General features: G+C 35.3%; 2 pseudogenes; both read right to left on the bottom strand.

Annotated features, from left to right (window-relative positions):
- Positions 1-6277: 6277 nt before the first annotated feature.
- Positions 6278-6428, bottom strand: LOC141545269 (U1 spliceosomal RNA; annotated as a pseudogene).
- Positions 6429-7636: 1208 nt separating this feature from the next.
- On the bottom strand, positions 7637-8537 carry LOC141542772 (olfactory receptor 6C2-like; annotated as a pseudogene).
- Positions 8538-9428: the final 891 nt, after the last annotated feature.

Raw genomic sequence — 9428 nt, forward strand, 5'->3', positions numbered from 1 at the left:
TTTTCCTGCATCTTTTGAAGCATTTTTTGTGATTTTTAAAATTGTTTTTCTCATTCATTAATATGATGTATCATATTTAGTTTCTTTTAAATACTGAACCAACTTTTCATTCCCTTTCTTAATAAAGCCTGATCATAATGTACAATCTTTTAAAATATTTTCCATGGAATGGTCAAGTTCTGTTGGTCTTGATCTTGCTCTATTCTTTCTTGTTTCTACTTCCTTGTACTTTTATGTTCACAAAGGACTGTCAGGCTTCAACATTCTCATGTTGTGTTCTGCAATTAGCTGACCCTGATTCAGGGCACTGCTTTTTTGTCCTGATTGATACTTTTTAGATAAGTACATTTTAGGGACACTTATTTTGATGACTGAACAGCTAGATGGTGCAGTGATACAGTGTCAGGCTAGGAGTCAGGAATATGTGGATTTTAAATCCTGATTCAGACACATACTAGCTATGTGATCCTGGGAAAGCCGTGCAAACCAGTTTGTAATATTTACCAAGAGAATCCCAAAAGGGGTCATGAAGAGTCAGGCGCAACTGAAAAATAACTCAACAAAATTGTGAGGGTTCATTTCTCAGTTGTGGTCTCTGTTTCAACTGAGTCGTCTTTGAGCAGTGTGCTACATAGTTTTTATCCTGTCCAAGGTTGTGTTCATTCTGGTGCTGGTTGGAATTTTGCTTTATATTTGGGATTTTCCTAGTTGATACATTTCTTGTTCTATCTCCCTTGGAATTTGTCTAATTTTAGGTATAGGAGGAATGGATCATCCTTGGTTAGAGTGTTGTGTAGTCTTTAATCCTCTTGGATTTGCCTCTTAAGGGGATTGTTGTTTTTGTCACTTTACTCCTATGGCTTCCATTGTTAGGGCACTGGGGCTTGTCATGTGATGCTGCTTCTAATTTATAGTTTCTTCACTTCTTCTTCTACTACTTCTTTAATAGCACTTTAGTTCCATTGTTTAGTTCCATATCTCTAGTCTTCCCTCCCCCAACCCCAGTCTTGGATGAATAATCTTATTGAGAATTTTCTTTTAAATTCTTAATCATTGTTTAATCTGGTCTTCATTCTTTGTTATAGTATAGAAACAAGTACTTCAGCATTATCTACCAGTTGGTCATCCAAATGGAAGCTCTCTCAATGATGTTTTCTTTTCTTTTCTTTTCTTTTTTTGTATCTAATGTTATTTAATTTTTTCCAAGTAAATGTAAAGATAGTTTCCAATATTCATTTCTGTAAGGTTTTGAATTCCAAGCTTTTGTCCCCCCTTTTTCCCTTTCTTTCTGCCTTGCTAAGACAGAAAACAATCCAATATAGTTTATACCTGGACAAATATGTTAAACTTATTTATATATTAGTGTTTTTTTTTTTTTTTGAAGGAGGAATCAACTAAAGGGAAACACCTCAAGAAAGAAAAAAAATGAAATTTTAAAAAGTGGAAATAGTGTGCTTTAATCTATATTCAGACTCTATACCTCTTTCTCTGGGTGTGCATGACATTTTCCAATGCAAATCTTTTGGAATTGTCATGGGTCACTGTATAACTCAGAAGAGTTAAGTCGATTGTAGTTAATAATTGTAAAATTATGTACAATGTGTACTTCATTTACCATCCATTCCTATTAGCTTTCTGGGTTTTTCTGAAATCCAGTTGTTTATCATTTCTTATAGCACAACAGTATTCTATTATATTCATATATCACAACTTGTTCAGCTCTTCTCCAATTGATGGGCATCCACTCAACTTCCAATTGGCCACCACAAAGAGAGCTTGTATGTATAATTTTGTACAAATAGGTCCTTTTCCTTTTTTATGATCTCTTTGGGATACAGAACTAGTAGTAATGCTGGATCAAAGAATATGCACATTTTTATTACTCTTTGGTTATAGTTCTCAATTATTCTCCAGAATAACTGGATCAATTTGCAACTTTACTAATACTTATTCATGTCTCATTTTTCCTTTGTGCCATCCAACATATTTTTCATTTTTTTCTCTCATATTAGCCAGCCTGAGATGTGAGGTGGTACTTCAGGATTGTTTTCATTTAATTGATGGGATTAATGGGATAACAGAAATGGGATAAGGTATGCAGAATAATGGGAGTGAGATAAAGAGGGAAATAAATATCTATATATTTTTGAAAATGTATAAAAAGCTTCCTAATTCAAGGGAAAAGTTGTTGGGTAGCTAAAGTAATGGGAAGGCAAAGTAGTAGGTAAAAGTAAGCCAGAGCAGTCAGAAGGATAAGAAATAAGAGATAAACCCAAACATAAAATAAAGATCAGGAGTAGAATTTATTATGTAGCAGCAATTGTGATGTTAGACAAAATTAAACCTAAGATAGAGTTAATCAAAAGAGAATATTAGAAAAACCACACTATACATCAGCCATATTAATCAATATTGTTTTAGAGCATTTAAAATAACTGGACATTATAAGATTAGAGTATTGCTGTAGTGTAGGTATTGATGGGTTGGTGGAGTTAGAAAAACTATGGAAAGATTTGGAGTTATAAAGGAAGATGTTATCCACCTTCAGAGAAACAGAGTATAAAGAATACAAAACAACATACAAAGATGCATATGAATACATATGTGTGTATTCATATATTTACATGGACATATACATATATATCTATATATCCACATTTATCTACGGTTTCTTGAAATGGAAATTTATTACTTTATATTCTATATCCTTTTTGCACAAGGTAATATTTTTCTTCTCCTATTTTATATTTAAAATTAAAATGATATTATGAAGTCACAGAATGTGACCCTACATTTTGGGCTCAGTCTGTCCTGAAGTCTGAAACCTGAAGGGGCCCCTTAGTGAAAATGTAAAGGATGTGTTCTACAAAAGAATGAAATTTAAGTGTGAGAGAGGATGTACTGGGAGAAGGGGAAAAGGGGAAGGGGAATGGTGCAAATTGTTTGCCATAAAAAGAGGCAAGAAAAAGCTTTTTCAGTGAAGGGAAAGAAGGGGAGAAGTAGGGGAACAAGCAAACCTTACTCTCACCAGAATTGCTTCAAAGAGGAAATGACATACATACTTAATAATGTCATAGAAATCCACTTTGACATGTAAGAAAATAGGAGGGGGAATGAAATAGGGAAAGGAGAGTGGGTGATAAAAGAGAGGGCATATAGAAGGAGAGAGTGGTCAGTAGCAAAACACTTTTAAGGAGAGTGAAAAGAGAGAGAGAAGAGGAGAAATGGGGAGGGGGGAAATACAATTAGGAGTAGTAATTGCAAAAAAGAGTTGGGAAGTAAGTTTCAAAAAATCAATTTACCCCAATTGATAAATGATCAAAATATATGCTCTATGCCCAAAAGGCTATAAATTCATGTATTTCCTTTGACTTAACAATAGCAGTAGTAGGCATGAATCAAAAAAGAGATGTGAAGAAAACGAAAAGTGACCCACATATGCAAAATATTCATAGCAACTGTCTTCTGGAGGCAACAAATTGGAAATAGAGGGGATGTCCATCAACTGCGGAATGATTGAATAAATTGTGGTATGTGATTATGATGTAATATTATTGTTCCATGTGAAATGATGAACAAGGTGCTCAAATAAAACCTAGAAAGTCTTCTATCAATTCAAATAACATGTATGAAGTAATGTACTTTGTGTACAAAAGAATACTAATGTTGTGGGATAATTAGTTGTAAATTATTTTGCTATTCTCAGTAGAACGATGAACCATGCCTGAAGGATTTAAGATGAAAATTTTTTTTATATCCAAAGAAGGAACTGATTTTGCCTGAATACTAATTAAACATATTCTCTCTCTCTCTCTCTCTCTCTCTCTCTCTCTCTCTCTCTCTCTCTCTCTCTCTCTCTCTCTCTCTCTCTCTCTCTCTCTCTCTCTCTTTCTCTCTCTCTCTCTCTCCTTCCCTCCCTTTCTCCCTCTTTCTCTCTCTCTTTCTCTTTTTCTCTCCCATTTCCCCCTACCTGTTTCTCCCATTTTCTCTCCCTTTCCCTCTCACTGAACTTTATTTTTCTTGAGAGTTTTTTTTTTATTTTTTTAACGTTGCAGATCTATGTTTTCTTTCTTTTACAACATGATTTTTATGGAAATGTTTTGCATAACTTTACTTGTGATTTATCAATGGGGGCTGGGGGTGGGTATAAGGAAGAGATGTGGAATTCAAAAGAATTAGAAACAAATGTAAGAATTTATTTTAAATGTAACTGGGGGAAACTATTAAATAAAATTTTAAAAAAAGATATACTAATGTAATGCCAGAGAAACTGAGGCAAGATAGAGATTAGAGAGTTTAATATTTTATTTATTGGAAAGCTTCATTGATTGATTGGACAGGACTCCTGTCTCAAAATATCCAGTGGTGATGCAAACAAGATTAGAAGGGAAGTAACAAATTGGGAAAATATTTTTAAAAACAAAGGTTCTGACAAAGGTCTCATTTCCAAAATATATAGAGAACTGACCATAGTTTATAAGAAACCGAACCATTCTCCAATTGATAAATGGTCAAAGGATATGAACAGACAATTCTCAGAGGAAGAAATTGAAACTATATCCACTCACATGAAAGAGTGTTCCAAATCACTACTGATCAGAGAAATGCAAATTAAGACCACTCTGAGATACCACTACACACCTGTCAGATTGGCTAAGATGACAGGAACAAATAATGACAAATGTTGGAGGGAATGTGGGGAAATTGGGACACTAATACATTGCTGGTGGAGTTGTGAAAGAATCCAGCCATTCTGGAGAGCAATCTGGAATTATGCCCAAAAAGTTATCAAACTGTGCATACCCTTTGACCCAGCAGCGCTACTACTGGGATTATATCCCAAAGAAATACTAAAGAGCGGAAAGAGACATATATGTGCCAAAATGTTTGTGGCAGCTCTTTTTGTTGTAGCTAGAAACTGGAAGATGAATGGATGTCCATCAGTTGGAGAATGGTTGGGTAAATTGTGGTATATGAAGGTTATGGAATATTATTGCTCGGTAAGAAATGACCAGCAGGAGGAATATAGAGAGGCCTGGAGAGACTTAAATCAACTGATGCTGAGTGAAATGAGCAGAACCAGAAGATCACTGTACACTTCAACAACAATACTGTATGAGGATATATTCTGATGGAAGTGGAAATCTTCAACATAAAGAAGATCCAACTCACTTCCAGTTGATCAATGATGGACAGAGGTAGCTGCACCCAGAGAAGAAACACTGGGAGGGGAATGAAAATTGTTAGCACTAATATCTGTCTGCCCAGGTTGCATGTACCTTCGGATTCTAATGTTTATTGTGCAACAAGAAAATGATATTCGCACACATGTATTGTACCTAGACTATATTGTAACACATGTAAAATGTATGGTATTGCCTGTCGTCGGGGGGAGGGAATAGAGGGAGGGGGGGTAATTTGGAAAAATGAATACAAGGGATAATATTATAAAATATATATATATATATATAAAAAAAACAATTAAGGAAATTGAAGCTGATAGGGTTTAAGTGACTTGTCAAGGGTTATAAAGCTACTAAATATCTGAAGCTGGAGTTGAACCCAGGTCTTCTTGATAGACATCAAATTTGCCATCAGTTCTTTGGGATCAAGTGTATTTATGAACAATGTATTTAAAACAATATGTCGTGTCTAACATATATTGGATTATTTGCCATCTAGAAGAGGTGGTGGGGGAAGGGGAGGAAATTGGAACACAAGGTTTTGAAAGGGTCAATGGTGAAAAATTATCCTTGCATATATTTGGAAAATAAAAAGCTTCAATAAAAAAAAAAAAAAGAAAAAGAAAATACCTTAATATACTTTAAGAAAAAAAAAATATCCAGTGGTGAATGTGAGTTTTCAATGACATATATACACACATCGCTCAGCTACAGGGGTGGACCAAGACCAAATCTGGAGTCAGAACACAGAGTGGGAATGGACTATCAATCAGGTTCTGATAGGGTGGTGGGAGTCACTAGACATTCTGGTAAATTGGGATAAAGAAGAACAATGACAGGGTATGGGATAGGACCATAAATTTTTGATGGCAGAAGGAATTAGGAGCCAGGAAGTTTGAACTCCCTCTTATCTTGAGTCTCACATTGACAATGTATAACCTTAGAGCAAATGGCCCTGAATGTTAATGAACAGGAGGGGTTGGGGTTTGCAACTAAGAGGATTGAGGCAGAAAAGTTAAGGAAACTGGGGCAGAACAATTTAGGGAAACTGAGGCAAAACAATTTAGGGAAACTGAGTGAGGACAATAACAGAGAATTGGAGCACAATATTATCACAAAGTATGCAGTCGAGTTTCCCGCATTTGGGAAAATCAAGGGGGTCAGCTCATCCAGAGTGCAATGGATAAGCTTCCCCCTGGGGAGACTACCTTCCTAATCATATAATCACCTATGCCAGGTAAATATAATAGAGATTCAGTGCATGGCATAATAAATAGGCATCCATCACAGGTTATAAAGATGTGCTATTTTATTTATGTGAAAATACATCACAACCTCAAGCAGTTGCAATACAGAAACATAAATGAATAGTTTGCATTTCAGGGTACACAACAACAGGGGAGCAATATCTAAGAAGTAAGAGGAGGATCAAGGAAGAAGTTAAGAGAGATAATGGTAGGATCTAGGAGGAGCCAGGTGAAATCCACTTAGCTGACCAGGTCCCAGACCTGTCTAAAATTATGTTAATCAAGATCTCAAAGGTTGTTGAAAGATGCTTACTTGACTGTCTCACAGGTTGGATGCTAGACTATAGCTATACCAAAAGGACCATTTGGGTCTTGATTATAGCTGATAATAGGCTCTCCTTCCTGATAAGGAAAAAGAATGATCTATCTGGTTTCAAAGTATACATCAATCAGGCATAATTGATTTCTCATTTGGCTGCTCTACTTTGAGTATTCTCTGACTGAGATCTTCATCATGCCCCAGGAAATTTATTGTTGGGTAGACTTAATCACCATACAAAACCACACAAGCCTTGGTAGTCCATTACTATACTCTCCTTCTACTCTAAACTTCCAGCTAAAGAGAAAACTGAATTTGAATATTTCCTCATTTCCTACCTGATTTCACCACTTTGGAACTTCTCTGACTTATTTCTCCAATAGATCCTCAAGCAAAGTACCTTTCTTCTCCCTCCCGTGTTTTGTTTTCCTAACTAGATTTTAACTTCTTGTGGGGCAGGGATTAACGTTCTTTTTTATACCCGTATTTTTTATGCTTATTACCAGTATATAAAATGCATTTAATAAATTCATATTGACTATTAAATAGGCATCTGGAAAATTCTTTTATAATAACTTTCTTATAGGTAGCTGTTTGTCAATAAACATTCATTAATTTTATAGAAGTGAAGGGATGAGGTGATTGAAAGTGAAATCTTTAATAAGGGGGATGGAGTGGGGAGGAAAACACCTCCATTAGTGAGGATGTCTGGATAGAAAAGAAAAAGAGTTGTGAAAAAAGCTGTGGGTAAAAGGACATTAGTTAGAAAATAAAATTAGGTCATAGGATCCCGAGCAAAGAGCTGAAAACTATTTAAATTTTATTTTACTAACATTCCTCCTGAAATTCAATTTCCTCTTATAACTTTGAAATCAATACAATCATTTTCATGCATCTCTAAAAGGTTTAATCATTTGTTTATTCCTCAGGGTATAAATAAAAGGGTTCATTACAAGTGTTACTGAAGTTGCAAGTACTAATACTACTTTATTCAAAGCAACTCCTTCTCTTTTAGGTTTGATATAGATGAAGATGCAGCTTCCATAAGTCATGGAGGCAATAATCATGTGGGAGGTATAAGTGGAAAAGGTTATTTTCCTTTGCTCAGTGAAAGGAATCTCAGAATAGTCCTAATGTTATATGCATAAGATATAACCACTAACACTAAGGGGATGATGAATATGAACACAGCAAGGGCTAACACCATTCTATGAACTATGTATGAGAGCATGTGATCTCCAGCAATGGTGATATATCACAGACAAAATGGTCAATGATATTGGAGTCACAGTTTTCTAGCTGAAGACCAAAACTAACTATTGGAATTATAATCATTGACCCAGACCCCCAACAACTCAGGAGGAGCTGATTACAGACTCTGTTGTTTATGATGGCAGCATAATGCAGTGGTTTGCAGACAACTATATAGTGGTCATAAGACATGGCAGCCAAGAGAAAAAACTCTGAGGCCCCAAAGAGCATTCCAAAAAATAACTGATTGAAACATCCATTATAGGTCACAGTATAGTCTCCAGTTGACATGTTGTACAGGAATCGGGGTATACAGGCAGTTGTGAATCATAATTCTAAGAAAGAAAAGTTCCTGAGGAAAAAATACTTAGGGGTTTTAAGGTGCTGATCCATTAAAGTGAGGGTGATGATGATCAAGTTCCCAGATACACTCAGGATGTAAAACAGAAATAGAAAGGTCAAAAGTAGAATCTTTAGCTGTGGGTCATCTGTCAATCCCCGGAGAATGAATAATGTTATCCCTGTATAGTTTCTCATTTCTGATCTATGGCTTTAAATGAATCTGTAGATAAAATAGAAAGAGTATGAAAGTAAGAAAAAGAGAAAAGAGATAGGGGGATAGAGAGAGAGAGACAAACACACAGAGAGTAACAGACAGAAAGATAGAAACAGAGATAGAGACAGAGGACAGTGGAGAGATAAAGGCAGAGAGAAACAGGGAGAGGGACAAGATGAGGGAGAGAGAGAAGTAGAAGTGAGAGAAAGGAGACCAGATAAGAACAGAGAGAAAGACAGAGACAACAACAATGGAGTTGAGAAGAGGCAACTTAAAATAAGTCAGCATTTCAATTTGGATATAAATGCTCAGAAGATTTTCTTGGGTCCTTTTTTTCTTTCATGGATAAAAAAATGATGCCAAGTTTTTTTTTTTTATATCCACAAAAATCTTTGAGCTGTCTCTTGGCTACTGAGCATAAGATTTTTGTAAACAATTTTGTTCACAATGTTTCTTTCATCCATTTACCCCCGTTCCCTTTATCTACCCCATTCCTACAAAATATTATTTCAGTTTGTATTATTTAAAACATTGTGATTTCTTTTGTTTTCTTATTATATTAGTTTTCAGATATATCACCTTTGCTAAATCCCTTTGTAACCTAGATAAAAAAGTTAAGCAATACCAACACAGTGACCATAACAGACAGTCCCTTTGTAACCAGAATGTACCCTGATTTCTTGGAATATGCATGGTACCTCTTTCTAGCTTTAATTTCCTTTGGATATTTATTTGGTGGTAAGATCCCTGGATCAAAGACTATGAATAGTTTCTTCACTTTTCTCACAAAATTTCAAATTACTTTATGCATCATTTAGACTAGTCTTTACAGCTAGCCATTGTGTATTAGTTGCTGGTCCAAACCCTTTACT

This window comes from Sminthopsis crassicaudata, chromosome 5 (assembly GCF_048593235.1).
Source record: "Sminthopsis crassicaudata isolate SCR6 chromosome 5, ASM4859323v1, whole genome shotgun sequence".
NCBI classification, from domain to species: domain Eukaryota; kingdom Metazoa; phylum Chordata; class Mammalia; order Dasyuromorphia; family Dasyuridae; genus Sminthopsis; species Sminthopsis crassicaudata.